The following is a 16121-nucleotide window of genomic DNA, read 5'->3' on the forward strand; positions in this document are numbered from 1 at the left end:
TACTCTGCACACTCACTCTGCACTCACTACTCACTACTCTTCACTCAAAACTCTGCACTCACTACTCACTACTCTGCACTCACTACTCTGCACTCACTACTCTGCACACTCACTCTGCACTCACTACTCACTACTCTGCACACTCACTCCGCACTAACTACTCTGCACACTCACTCTGCACTCACTACTCTGCACTCTGAACACTCACTCTGCACTCACTACTCACTACTTTGCACTCACTGCACACTCACAGCAGCATTGAAAAACAAGGGTTTGCCATTATTGAAATAGTTCACGGCAATAACCTACTTTTCTTAGCCTTTGACATGTACTTTACTAAGAACCGGCATGTTAATAAATATATAAATACGTGCGACGGCAAGAAAGCAGCATTGAAAAACTAGGGTTTGCCATTATTGAAATAGTTCACTGCAATAACCTACTTTTCTTAGACTTTGACATGTACTTTACTAAGAACCGGCATGTTAATAAATATATAAATACGTGCGACGGCAATAAAGCAGCATTGAAAAACAAGGGTTTGCCATTATTGAAATAGTTCACTGCAATAACCTACTTTTCTTAGCCTTTGACATGTACTTTACTAAGAACCGGCACGTTAATAAATATATAAATATGTGTGACGGCAATAAAGCAGCATTGAAAAACAAATAACTCTTACTGCCCCCTGAATTCCGCCGCGGCCGCACCGGAAGTCAGGCAAGGTCGCCTGTGACGGGGGCGGGGCCGCGTCCGGACCGGAAGAGGAGGCAGGCGGAGGAAATTCATCGAGCGGCCCGGGGCTCCTGTGAGCGGTGGAGAGCCCCGGGGCCGACAACAGGATGTTGCGCACGTGTTGCGGGGCTCCCTTGACCAAGAGGGAGCCCCAGGAAAGGAGCCGCAGCGTCAACTCTGCGGAGGGGGCACGAGGCACATGCCCGCTGCCTGCCTGGCCGTGCTGGGAGCGGAGTCCCCCAGATTGCCACAGTAAGTTAAAAAGGAGGGGGGGGGGGACGGTGCACTCGTGTGTGTGTGCCGCGTGTGTGTATGCGTGGGGGGGGTTCTGTATGGATGTGCGTGCGTGTGCACTTGTGTGTGTGTTTCTGTGTATGCGCATGCGTGTGTTGTGTGGGAGCTTCGCGCAGCGCTCGTACTTGTGCGCGTGCCAGTTTCGAATCGCCTGAGCGCGGACAGGATTGTCTCCTGGAAAGCAGACACGGCAACAAAAGGTTCTCGGCGAGAATGCGCTTCCGCGCGCTTAGCCGAGAACTAATTACCCGGGGCGGTGATCCCCGGGGATGCATTTTTTTTAAATATAGCCCAAGGGAGGTGGTTGTCTCCAGGGCTGCGGGGGGCCACTTGGCCCCTCGAACTCCAAGATATTAGACCCTGGGAGGTGTCAGTTGCCAGGACTGTGTGGGGGGGCTAGAGCCCCCACATATTTTAATTTACAAATAGCCCCAGGGAGGTGGCAGTCCGCGGGGCTGCAGGGGGCCCATGTGAGGGGCCCCCATCACTATCATTTATTGCCCCTGGGACCTGGCTCACCTGGTGGCTTAATTAAACAAAGCGCGGCAACCCGCACTCCATTTTTTTTTATTATCAGCAGGATTTGCGGATCAAACACAACTCTCACCGATTATTATTTTTTGAATGCTTTTTAAGGTCCTGGGGGTCCGTGTGGTACCCTCTAAACAGGCCTAGGAGGTCAAGGTGCTTCTACATTTTTGCTTGTGACTCGACTCAACCAAGTCACAAGATGGCTGCCAACACTTCCTGGTTTGAAGTGTCGGCAGCCAATCAGATCTCAGTCACAAGATTGGGAGGGTTCACGGATCCACTGCGGCCACAGTTTTCTATCTTAATAATCTTTACATTTCTCAGGAACTTCGGGACAGATTTACACCATTTAACAAAAAGAGTGCTTTCTGGACAAAAAAACTACATTTTTGCCAAATTTGGTGTAAGTCCGCTCAACATTTCAGGCTGTAGCCGTATCAAAATTTTCCAATGGAAATGAACATGGAGAAAAAGCATTTGGGCCCCCCCTTTTTTCTCAGCCCCAGCTTTACGAAGCACCCCAATATTTTCAACACAGCAGCTGAAGTGAGAGGCCCAGTAGGTTTGAAAATTCCGCAAACATTTGTCAAACGGTGCCAGTCATTGGCAATCCAAAAATGCTTTTCTATGGAAACAAGGGCCTAACTAGCTACTGGCGACTGCCAGTCGGCTATTTATATATATGTATATATAAAAATACATATATATATAAATATATATATATATATATATATATATATATATATATATATATATATATATACCTGCTTGCTCCAAACCAACAGCACGTTCCTCAGTTTCAAACGTGACCAGGAAGAAGGAACGGAAGACCCAGGATGCAAGTGAGATTTTTTATTTGTCACAACTCGCCAGCATAACGTTTCGGCCTACACAGAGGCCTTGATCATATATATATATATATATATATAATATATATATATATATATCCAAAAGACAGTCCTGCTCCAACGAAGAAGAGGCACGTACATCAGGTATGTAGGTATAAGGCTTATTTATTCAAAGTCAGGTATCCCACGACCCCGCAATGACAGAGAGACGCGTTCCGCCTGCACAGCAGGCTTTATCAATCTAATTGGCGCCATAATATTTCAGATATATATAGCCCGCCTCCTTCCTTCAGGTATGAATAGACATAAAAGAGAGCGCCACTCACCGGTTTTTGGATTAGGTGAATTACTGCTCACTTGTGCCTGGCGGGGGATCTCTGCCTCTACCTGCTGACTGTGTCCTGTTTTGCTGTGCCTGGGCTGGCGCTCTCTTCCCTCACTGCTCCGTGGTGCGCCTCCCCTTGACTCGCTGGTGTGAGCCTGAGCTGCAATCCGCACGCTCTGTCCACCGCTCCCAGCTGGAGTCAGAAGGGTTGAGGCCAGGGTGAAAGACTACAGCGCGCCAAGCCTGGGGGACTGCGAGGACCAGAAATCCCAGCTGGGGTCAGCTGGTTCCTCTTCCCCCAGGCGACACGCCCACGGACACGCCCACTGACGAGGCAGGACAAAGCTTCGTGACACCCGCTTCACGGGCGCCACTCACCGGTTTTTGGATTAGGTGAATTACTGCTCACTTGTGCCTGGCGGGGGATCTCTGCCTCTACCTGCTGACTGTGTCCCGTTTTGCTGTGCCTGGGCTGGCGCTCTCTTCCCTCACTGCTCCGTGGTGCGCCTCCCCTTGACTCGCTGGTGTGAGCCTGAGCTGCAATCCGCACGCTCTGTCCACCGCTCCCAGCTGGAGTCAGAAGGGTTGAGGCCAGGGTGAAAGACTACAGCGCGCCAAGCCTGGGGGACTGCGAGGACCAGAAATCCCAGCTGGGGTCAGCTGGTTCCTCTTCCACCAGGCGACACGCCCACGGACACGCCCACTGACGAAACGTAGAAAAATCAAATCGCCTCCCGCGACGCGGGACGCGCGCGGAACCAAGCGCGGGACTAAGCCCGGACAAAGGGCGGGCCGTCTGTGGCCGTCCGGGGACGACCGAGGACGGGACGGCCTACCCCTCTTACATTTACTCTAGGGATTCACGAATACTTGAAATAGGATAAGGATTCGAAACATCACAACCTAGGTAAGCCAGAACTTCATTACATGTTTATGTATAGGAGCTGACGAAAACTGAGGAACCTACATAGCAATATACGGATAATCACCGGAAAACAAAAATTTTATTCATATTAAATATCCCGTACATCAACATCCGGAATAAATTGATTAAAACATCTGAAAACCAGCTGAGACGACTATAATCAACAGCTGATACCCGGCCCCAACATGAGGGCATTAAAACAATTACGCTCACGTACAATCTACATGAAACGTATGGGTACAGACGCAGCTGTTAGAAAATCAACAGATAAATCAATGAAACCGGGTCAATTATCATATACTCCAGCCATAAATAAATATTTTTCTACCCTTTCCACGAAAAAATATCCATCCTTTTTTACAGTAGAAGAACAAGATAAGTTAGACCTCACAATAGATAGGGTACCGCATGAATTGCTACTTTCCTCCGATCAGAGATTTCACAAACAAGAATCCTTAATTATAGAGAACAGCTTGGCAAAGACTTCTTCCCTTGTAGAGTGCCAAACATCGCTCCTAGATATGTCCCAAATAAAGTCCATAACACCAACAAAACTGCAAGATAATGCACTACCTTTGGAGGTATCGGTAAGCAACATCATGAATGGAGAACACGAAAGATCAGAAATATTACTTAGTCAAAACCAGCCATTAACCAGTTCACCAGAAAAATCACCCAAACTCTTCTTCAATCACGTTAACTCCATTGACCCTACCTTTACAAATTTAAATTTAAACTCCGTAAACATTGCTCCTCCCTTGTCAAAAGCATTATTTTCACTGCAGGAAATCCTAGAATCAGTACTTACCCATCTTGGTCAAATTCTAGCCAACTCTGATGATACACTAGACGTGCAAATAGGAATCCTAAAATTTTTGGTCGAAGAAAAAAGGAAAAAAGATTTAACCAAAGCAACACCTTATGAACATGAATCAGTCAAAATGCCTCTAAAAGAAGACTGCCAAACTAATGGAATAAAAAATCTAAACCAACTGGAAGCAAGCACTCAAACAACTGATGTGGTAATAATCGAGACCAAAACTAAGGATACAAAAAATAAGAAAAAACATCCTATTACCTATTCACTCAAAAAATTGTTTAGAGAAGAACCGGAAAACATCACCGAAAATGATATTAAGTACTATCCCATCTTCTCTAATAAATCAATCAACACCAACTCAGATCGGATAGCTCGGGACACGAAATTAGAGTCATCAAGAGTTATTACCGATCAGGAATCCAGTCAGATAGAAAAGACCGAAAAAAGTAATGAGCGGGAAAAAGCAAGAGGGAAGAAAAGGAGAAGAAAGCCTTTGAGAAGAATACAGAAGAAAAAAGGGGCTAAACTTAAATTTCAAAAATCTACATCACCAAGTTCTGTGAGCTCTCAAATAATTAGAAAAACACCTCAAGCAAAAACTCCGCTGGCGAATTTACTGAATCCAAAAGCAGAAGAATATTGTCCGATGATAGAAAACCGATCAACTCCGCAAAAGTCCATGGATACAAATAATTCATATGAAAAGAAATCTCAACAATGGGAAGAAATTACATCTAAACATATAATAATAGAAGAACTCTTTCCAACAGATAAAATGCCGTTCAATCGCAGTAGAATAATTAATCTTTTACACGAAATTCCATCCTTGACCTCTCTCACAAGCAAAGAAATTGACCTAGTACTCTTTCCAAATAAAGAAAATAATAAATTAGTACAGGTATCCTTTTTTCTCCAGTTCTTCCTAGAATAATAATTAGAGAGAAGGAAATTCTTCATAGAAACGGCTACGATGTAATTTCAATACCAGATTTCAAAACCAACATACAAACAAATGGTATAATTGGACAAACTCAAAGAAGAAATGATAACATTGGCTTAAAAAGGGGAGAAGCTGAATTAAATACCATGAGAAAGGATACAGTCAAAATACAAGTAACGTATGGCGAAAGGTCAGTTTGGTCTCGGGAACCAAGATTAAGTGACACAGAGAACCCTATAACTTCTTGGGCATGGCTATCAGAGACTCTAAACAGCAAAAAAATGGATAAACCTCAACAACATCAGGTTTAGCAAAGGTTTGTCGATATTAACTTGGAACCTGGCTGGGAAATCTGTTAAAAAAATGAAAAATGCAATCAAGGATTTCCCAGATATTATAGCCCTCCAGGAAACATGGTCAACTGATCCCTTTATACAAAAAGGGTACTATGTTTATGAAACTCTGGCAAAAAAATCTAAAAGAGGACATGCCAAGGGAGGTCTGGCCATTTTACTAAAAGAAGAATATTCCTGGTCACAAGAAATAATTAATACTAATACTGATAATCTGCAATGTGTAAAGGTGTCACTTAAAACTCAAACATCAGTTACTTATGAAAAAGTATTACTTTTCAATATTTATGCGCCCCCCAATAGTAAATATGACTCGTTGTTTGACCATCTAATGGAGACTATTATGTACATTATTGAAGATCAATTTTACATGCCATATATCATTATGGGAGATTTAAATGCTAAAATTTCAAATAGTGAACTTAAGAAATGGGCACTCTTATTTAAAGAGGAATCTCTGGAAATATCTCTTCCAGAGTTACCGAAAGGAGTTAAATCAGATAAGAGAGGACGCTCATTATTATCAATTCTTCCGAGTATTAATGGGACAATATTAAATGGTAACGCCAACGGAGACAAACCGGCATCTTACACGAGGCGGGGAAATGGATCTCCCTCTCTCCTTGATTATTTTATATGTGGGATAGAAGAGAAAGAACAAATTATCCAACTCTCGATTAAATTTAACGAGGAAAGTGATCATGCACTATTATACTTAACAACTAAATGGAATGCACAGTCTACTTTTCTGAACCAGTTAATATTTCACAAACCCAATACAGAAGTAAACACAGAGAAGTGTCGTATATATTGGAGCACTGAAAAACTAGACCATTTGAATACTCTACTTTCTCATACTCATTTATTGACTACCATCTATTCAGATGACCCTATTGTGAACTTTGAACTTATCATTGACAAGCTTAAGCTTGCCTTACAAAGTAAGTTACACATAGATACACAGATAAAAAGTAAACGTAGCAGTAAATATAAAAATTGGAATCATCCCCATATAAAAAAACTTAATCGGTTGATTCGAGCCCAGTATTTGAATTTCTCGTCTGAAACAAAAACGGAAATTAACAGATTAAAAAACCAAATACGACGAGAAAAAATTAAACAGAAAAAACTGAAGCAGGACGCGAACTGGATAGATATCCAACTAGCAGCCAAGCAAAATAACCAACGCAAATACTGGTCCTTGATAGCGAAATTTACTGGAACCAAAAAAAAGCTGGAAGCAACTCCTGTTTCAGAGGAAGACTGGGATACATACCTCAGCGAGCTGTATAAACCAAATCAGATCAATAAGGCAAGAGAGGCAGATGAACGATTTATGGAAATGAATGATTCTAAAATCAAAAAAACGTCGGCAGTATCTATCGACATGAATATAAGAATGGCAAGAAGCACGGGTGCCTCTGGCCCTGATCAGATTCCTATTAAGATCTACCAACTCGAACAAAAAAAGTGGGGTCTGGTGCTTTCACCACTATTTAATTACATATTTGACACCGGCAAAATACCAAATTCCTGGAAGGGAAGTATAATTATCCCGATTTATAAAAAAGGAAAAAGATCTACACCAGGGAATTATAGACAAATAGCGCTTATGGACGCAGCCGGGAAGATATTTGCAGCAGAAATTCTGGATAGATTGAAAGCTTGGGCATTTACAACCGGACAAATTCCTATGTTTCAGTCTGGATTTCGTCCGAACCACTCTGTTACAGATAACATAGCAATCTTCCAGACAATTTTAGATAAATACGCAACAGGCAAAAACAACCCATATATGCAGCGTTCATCGATTATTCTACGGCCTTTGACCGTGTCGATAGACCGACACTGTGGTCAAAATTAAGAAGAATGGGCATTCCTGAATCACTATTACAACTTATAGTGAATTTACACAGTAACACCTGGTGCCGGGTTCAAATGGGGCGAGATAAGGGCCTGACGAAAAAAATATGGACATTTAATGGCCTAAAACAAGGGTGTCTTCTGGCTCCAATTTTATTCTCCCTGTATTTAAGTGACTTACCATCCCAACTTCAATTAGGATTATGTACTCCTCCAAAGATTGCCACCGAATGCATTCACACGCTGCTGTACGCGGACGATATAGTGATGTTTGACCTAACACCGTTCGGACTTCAAAATCTTTTAGACATTTTACATAACTAGTCGAGGAAGAACTTTCTTATCCCAAACATAAATAAAACCAAAGTGGTCGTATTTTCAAAAAAGAAGAAACGTGTAAGGTATGAATGGAAGCTAGGAGGTGAGAAATTAGAGCAGGTAAAGGAATATACATACCTTGGCAGAATTTTTTCACACAAAATGAATAATACCAAACAAATTGAACATCTTAAAAAGAAAGGTGATCTACATGCTGGGGCCCTGTCACGCTTATACTCAGCCGCTGGGAACAGACACTTTTCTGCACTAATACAAGTCTATAAAGCCAAGATTCCACCGGTTTTGTCATACGCCTCGGAATATATCCCTTTAAAACAATGGGCATATATGGACCTACAAGAAGGCAAAATATTAAAAAAATTAATGAAAGTTTCTACATCTACACCAGTACAGGCGTTGAGACTAGAATGTTCCATCACGAGTGCATATGCCACAGCGATAACAAGCATCATCAGGTGGGCTTACAATCTTCTTCATTCAAAAGAAGGAACTTTACGAAACTTGTTAAAAATTGAGACATTTAATAAAGATTCTGTCCATCTCACCTTTTCTATAAACATGAAAGAGGCATTCCAACTTGCAAAAATCAGTTTGGCAATTTTGTCAACGTGGACACCTGCACAACTAAAACTTTTTTTTAAAAACTTGTCCCCCAAACTGAGCTATGATCTTGATCATATTCATTGTAAAAAACTATCTGTGTATAAGACCTATGCAGACTTCCAGGAATATAAACAAAAACAGCCGTATCTAGGATATACTCTGGCACACGGCGCAAGGCGAGTGATCATGATGTTGCGTCTAGGCATACTCCCAGTATTAACCTTTAGTTCTTCCTGGAGTCTAGATAGCTCCGCGTTATGCACCCTCTGTCAGGGGGGCATACAGAACTTGGAACACCTTCTTTTCATATGTCCAAATGAGAAAGTTGTAAATGCAAGGTTAACATGTATTGAACCCATCTATCGGTCCTGTAGGATTGTTCAAACTAAAGATTTTTTAACATTATGTAAAAATCCACCTAACGAATATGTCTGTTACAGAATTTTTAAGTTCTTGAAAATTTCACTGAAAATGTATTAATTTGTATGGAAACTTAAGTGTATTTTTATATTTTATCAAATTTGTGGTCCTCAATAGAGTACCGTAACAAATAAAAACTTTTGACTTGACTTGACATAAAAGATAGACTGTGCAAAAGCAAATAAAACTGGCAACACACACTTTTCTAAAGATATGTATAAAATGCAAAGTGCAAAAAATGTATCAAAACGAATAACAGCATAATACATAGTCCGCTTGTATGGTCAGTAAATAAAGGGCATTCATTGGCAGCTCATATATATATTGATGACGGCACAGGTCTGTCCCTCTAGTTCTCAGACAAACTCCAACACTTCACAGGAAAGTCGTTTTTAAAATGTATTTATTATCAGCGTTGCCACACATAACACATTTCAGCTGGCTCCCCAGCCTTTTTCAAACTGGCTTAACGAAATTACAGTCACCAATTAATATGTGATGTTACTCGTGGACGGTGTCAGGGAATGCCAAACAGTAATATGCCATTGACCTTCTGATGCCAACCAACAGGGACGATGATCCGAAGAAAGCCCCCCTACTCTCCTCAGTGTACACTCCCACAGAGTACTATCACACTGCTCTGAGAGGGAACACTCCTGTGTAAAAGGACATTGATAAAATAATAAACAATTGTGCAGGGACTGGTATATTCTTGAACCTATCTCTGGTCACGTGTATAGGTGTATCTTCAGAAGCCACACCACCCAAATGAAGGTACTGTAAGTAGGAAAGAAGGGAGAAATGTAAGGTACAGTACTGTTGACAACATACACAATCATCAACTGAGATGCGCATGACTACTAGCCATACTCACAAACAAACAAACAGCAATACGAGCTCATCCTGACGGAAGCAGTACTACTGCTTCTGATGGAGATACGTTCATGAACCAGTGAATTAATAGTCCTCCAAGCGCAAAGTACAGAAATGCTCCACTGCTCGTACGCTGTTAGAACTCACAGCGTAGAGAGCCACCATATATTGATCATAAATGCTGGAAAAATCGATCCTTCGCTTCCCCAGTCTCCAAGCAGAAACTACCTCAAAGTCGTTGAGCTGATAACCACACAGCTCAAACGATGTCAGGAACAGCCGGCTCAACTTCACCGAACACGGTGTGTCGACTCCAAGCGTCGCGCTGGATACAATCCGGAACAGCAGGGAAACAATCCAGAAAATACCTAGGAAGAGCAGGAAATCCTACCAGAAAGTGCAAAATTGTCAAGCCCCGACCTAAGGAAGGGGGTGGGCTTAATAGATGACAGAAACCAGGGGGTTATCAGGTTTTCCTTTCCGCCCCGTATCCCAAAGACTTCTGTGATTTGTAGTCACCTAATAGGCACCTGTTAATCAGGTTCTTTGGCACCAGTCTCTCACCAGTCATGCCATCATACAGACAGGGTAGAAAAGCCCCAGATGTAGGTGCTGATATCCCCTCCACCCCTAGCTTCCGTTGGATAATCATGACAGTACCCCCTTTTAAGGACCGACGTTTCAGCAGTAATCTAGGTTTCCCTGGATTCTGAATGTGGAAGCGTTCCAACAGTAGGGGGCAGTGCAGGTTGTGAACAGGCTCCCAAGTCCTATCCACTACTCCAAACCCCTTCCAATCCACCAGGTATTCCAACCTCCCCCCTCACCAGCCTAGAGTCCAAGATGTTCTGAACCTCATATTTTGAATCGCTCTCTACCTCAACTGGAGGAAGCCTCACCTCCAATCTAGGATGTAAGGGACAGGGTCAGAGTAAGGAAACATGAAAAACAGGATAAATGCACCAGGAGAGGGGCAATGAAAGTTTCATAGCCACAGGATTTCCCACTTTTGTGGTACTTTAAGGGCCAATGTACTTGGGTTTTAACTTGTCCACTCCTTTGAGGGAAAGGTTCTTGGTGGCTAGCCATACTTTGTCCCCCACCTGAAAGCTGGTTCTTGAGCTCGCTTTCTGTCGGCAAAGTGTTTGCTTGCTTCTTGCGCTTTAGCTAACAGATTTTTGGCATCTAGCAACACTGCCCTAAGATGTGCATGGTGTTCATTTACAGAGGGGTGATTAGAAACAATCGGCCATTCAAAGGGAGCATGTTAGGATGATGTCCATACAGACAAAAGAAAGGAGAGCATCCCAACGTGGTATGTTCTGTTGTATTAAAGGCAACCTCAGCCATCCAAATCATGGTGTATCATTCCATGGTATTTTGTACAGAGAATATTGTTCTGAGGTCTGGTTGAGACGTTTGGTGTTTCCGTCTGTTTGAGGGTGGTAACTGGTGGATAATCGGGCCTTCACCTTCATGGTGTTGCATAGTGCTCTCCAAAATCGTGAGGTAAATTGGGTTCCTCTGTCTGTGATGAGAACACAGGGTATTCCATGACCACACACTATGTTTAGGAGAAAAAGATGGGAGCCAGTTCACAAGGAGGGAGGCAAGTTTTTTAAAGGGATGAAATGTCCCATTTTTTTAGATGATCTATCACAGCTAAGATAGTGGTATATCCTTCACTGAGTGGCATTTCCATGATGAAATCCATTGACAATGTATGCCACAAACTGAGAGGATTTGGATTAGGACGTAACAGTCCTGCTGGTTTACAATGACTGGCCTTTCCTTGTGCACAGATAGCGCAGTATTTAAGTATTCTTTCATATCTTTTCATGGGTTGGGCCACCAGAAGGAATGTTCCAGGCATGAAATGGTCTCATACTCCCCCATGTGTCCACCAAATACCAGATCATGGGCCAAGGCTACTGCTTGTAGTTGCAAGGCTTAACCGGTACCTATATTGCATGGTAATGATATAACAGGTTGTCTTTCTGTGTTTGGGATCTTCTTGTTTCCAGGCTTGTACATCTACACCAGCTAAAGACACATTCAAACCATCTAAGAAGTCTTGTGACATGATCAATGAGATGTCTTTACTCCTAAACGCCATCTTTGGGAGTATACTGGGAGGTACGTCAACAAATTCTCTAGTGGTTTCCTCAGGTTCATCTGTTCGGGAGAGAGCGTCTGCTTTGCCGTTTTGAGGGCCAGGAAGATACTTTATGATGTTGTCATAATCAGAAAAGAAAGGAGACCATCTCAGTTGTTGTGAGGGCTCTGGCGGTTTTCAGAACCATTAGATTGCGATAATCAGTATAGATCTCCACCATATGGTTTGCTCCTAATAGATAATGCCTCCATTCCTCACAGTAAAGCGTAAGAACGAGGGATCCCAATATACCCTTGGAGGCTTGGGCAAATCAAATAGTAACAAGTAAAGGCGCCTACAAGGGATTTTATTTACAAAAAATTCTGTACTTATTTGTCAAGGAGTTTCTCTGTGGGTGAGTCTAATTAGATCACAAAACCACATTTTCAATTCGACTGTTGTATCAAATGATCACAGTTTAATTGAGTTTACATAAATGTAACTGATTGTATTATGTTGATATAGGGTTTTTTTCAAATGCAATATCTACTGTCCTGAAGATGGTCTGACAGACTGACGCCACTTAAGACTGAAATGTCGACTTCACCATCTACTTCCGAAACAGTTAATGTGTTCAAGTGACCATAATTTTCACTAGGAGATATGTCATTTGCGATTCCATTGGAATAGATGTTTTGTTTCATGAATTGTAGGATTAATTGGACTTTACCTCTTTCATGACTTATTGCTGAATTAAGTGTTCATCTGTACTCCCCTTTTTTAACTTAATTCATACCTATAAATATTTTTGTATATTCAACAAAAGATATTCCAGTGTTTGTGCTTTTCTTATTCATTGATTGGTTGTTTCAATTGAAAATTTGGGTTTGTGTTGTAATTAAACTCACCCACAGAGAAACTCCTTGACAAATAATTACAGAATTTTTTATAAATAAAATCCCTTGTAGGCGCCTTTACTTGTTACTATTTCCATTCCTCACAGGCTCTCTTGATAGCCAACAATTCTTTGTCCGTGATGTTGTAGTTTACTTCACATGGCGTGAGCTTCTTGGACAAGTAAGCCACAGGATGCAGTTGCCCAGTATCTGGATGCTTCTGCGACAACACACTCCCTAATACATATTGAGAAGCATCTGTTTCAACCACAAATGGCAGCTGTGTGTCAGGATGTCGTAATATCGGTACATGTGTAAAACGTTCCTCCAATGCCTGGAAAGAACATTCAGCTTCTTCAGTCCACACAAAAGGAGCGTTCTTTCTCAATAAACGGGTTATGGAATGTATGATTTTAGAGAAATCCTTGATGAGGCATCGGTAAAAGTTGGCGGACCCCAAAAAGCTCTGCAATGATTTGTCATTTTGTGGAGATTTCCACTGTGTGATTGCTGTAACTTTTCTGCAGTCCATCTTGAATCCTTTTGTATTTATTACGTATCTCACAAAGCTGACCTCAAACAGCAAGGAATAGGCATATTTTCAGTTTTGCATACAAGGCATGTTTTTGGAGCTTGTACATGGGAGACATGTTCTTGAAGGTTTGAGGAGTATATAAGAATATCATCAATGTAAACAATGCAGAACACCTCTAGGTAGCCCCAAAGTACCTCGTCCCTAAAATACTGAAACGCAGCAGGAGCTTTGCACAGTACAAAGGGCATTAGTTGGTATTCATTTAAACCAAACTTTGTCCGGAAGGCCGTCTTCCATTCATCTCCTTTCTTGACTCTGACTAAATGGTATGCTCCCCGTAGATCCAATTTGGTGAAGATTCTAGCCCCCTTTAGTTGGTCTAACAACACAGGAATGAGTGGTAAGGGGTAACAATTTTTTTTATAGTTACCCTATTAATGGCTCTGTATTTGATGCAAGTCCTTAAATCCCTATCTTCTTTGGGATGAAGAAGAGAGGGGAAAGACCAGTGATGAGGAATGCCTGATAAAGCCAGAGGCAAGATTTTCATACAAGTATTCTTTCAAATGCTGTGTTTCTGGTTCAGTTAGGGCATAAACATGACTACACGGAATAGCCCCTCTGGGTGTTAAATCGATATGACAATCGTAGGTCCTAGGCAGTGGCAACTGGGTAGTGTTCTTTTTCTTGAAGACTGATTTGTAGCTCTCATACACCACTGGCAACATTGTAGAGCAGCAGTGCTGGGTTTCCTCTCATCCCATTGCCAAAAGACCTGCCTGATGTTTCTTTCATGTTGTACGTGTTCCTTGGTGCAATGTTTTCTACAAAAGCTTGATTCCAGGGTGACGGTGTGAGCTGCCCATCGTACCACAGGGTCATAAAGGGTTAACCACGGCATGCCCGAGATAAGGCGGAGCTGCGGGTGTCTATCAAATCAAATTGAATGGAATTGTAATGGTCTTTGTGGGGGTACGGTAGGGGTTGATTGTCCCAGGTGTGGGGAGTATGCGGTAGATGGTAATCATATTTTCACATTTTTTCCTTGTTTGACGTCTTTCTTAAACAAGATCGAGCAATGTGTGGAACAAATGCTGGAGCATAGGATACCACTGACCCCCCAGGCCATAATGCTGGGTGTAGTAGATCAAAATTTGACTGAATCTGAGCGTAAAGTTTTCTTTATAGCCATGGCAACTCTGCCAGTTTTCTGATGCTCTTTTTTTCTCTTTTTGTTGTTACATCCAATCTTGTACTTTTTATTGAGTTTTTTTCTTCTTCCCCTTCTCTCTGTAGGGTGGTCCCTCTGGTGGGTGAGGGGTCTGGGTGAAAATGTAAAAAAATAAAAAAAAAGGGTGTTCAACATGGTCATTATGTATGTTAAATTGAATATTTGAATGAATTGATTATCATGTCTTATGTCTAATAAACATGTTTAAAAAAAAAAAAAGGAATTGTAATGGTCTTCACCAAACTGCATCCCCAAGGGGATGGTATGATACCTCACTGGTCTAGAAGTCAAAGCCGTCCCATCAACGGCCTTTACAGGTTCTGGGGAATCCTTTTTCACCCAGGGAACACCAATGTTCTGGGCATAGGTCTGGTCTATGAAATTTCCCGTTGCCCCAGAATCCTACAAGGCAGACAGCTGTAACAGAACCTTTTCTGTTATCCATATTGTGATATACACATTAAGATGAGCTTTAAAAGACTGTATCCGTTGGATAATCATGACAGACGGGAAAGAAATACTTTATCGCTCAACTGTCGACTTAACACATTTCAAATGCAAGAGTGTGCTTATAACGGTCTCAATAAATGCTACAATAAAACATTTATAAAAATCTGATTTCTCAAAATTCATGAGAGGATTTGTCCTGAAAACCAAGAGTTCTTTTTACATTCTTTTAACTTTATTTTTTTGGAAACTTTATTCCTCCAGACATCTCTTTCATGACAATATCTTTTTCTCTCTCTGTCACATACAAGAGGTCAAATCCTATATCATTTCATTAGCAGTGTTTTGTAAAAAGTATATAGGATTTTATGTATACATAAAAAAATAATTAAAGTGCAAGTGGGCTAAAATATTATCCCTTCAAGTACATAAGAAAAACATAATTGAGATTTAATTTGTTGTTCCTAAATTTCTTGCACATGTAGTTGAACTTATAATCAACTATTCTTAAAATAGATTAAAACTTCTGTACTTGTGTGAGTGCCTCTTGGATGTATACACCCTACTCAACTACATATCCAGTGAGTTGTAACTAAAACATTTTATCCTGTAAGTCATTAAACACTGTTGCTTCCTAGTACTTTAAAATGGACCTTGCATAACAAGGGAAAGGCTGCCTTACATACACTTCACATATTACAAATGCACACAAGGTTTTTCCTCAGTATTAAGTCCAATTGGCATCTTATTGTTCATATTCAATATATACCTCTGTTCTAGTCTTAGTTGCTGCTCCCTGTTTCCACCACTGATGTTTGGGAGCACTGAATCAATCACAAAATATGTTAACTTTGGCACATCTCTGTAATGAACATCCTTAAAATGGCGGGTTACTGGATAACTTTGGTCTTTCTTTATTGCCCTGGTGTGCTGTAATAGTCTCAAATGTACTTTTAAAATAGTACTGCCAATGTACATATTTGGGTAAGTTCATTGAAGAACATAGACCACAAATTTGCTAATGCAATGTAGGGGTGTTTTGAACTTA

At 41.4% G+C, this 16121-nt stretch overlaps 1 protein-coding gene across 2 annotated transcripts in view; it reads left to right on the forward strand.

Moving 5' to 3' along the window:
- The window catches only part of LOC144798783 (N-acetyllactosaminide beta-1,3-N-acetylglucosaminyltransferase 2-like), an 89064-nt gene that overhangs the window by 19211 nt on the left and 53732 nt on the right, over positions 1-16121 (forward strand). The gene's annotated exons all lie outside the window — the stretch shown is intronic.

This window comes from Lissotriton helveticus, chromosome 12, assembly GCF_964261635.1.
Source record: "Lissotriton helveticus chromosome 12, aLisHel1.1, whole genome shotgun sequence".
NCBI classification, from domain to species: domain Eukaryota; kingdom Metazoa; phylum Chordata; class Amphibia; order Caudata; family Salamandridae; genus Lissotriton; species Lissotriton helveticus.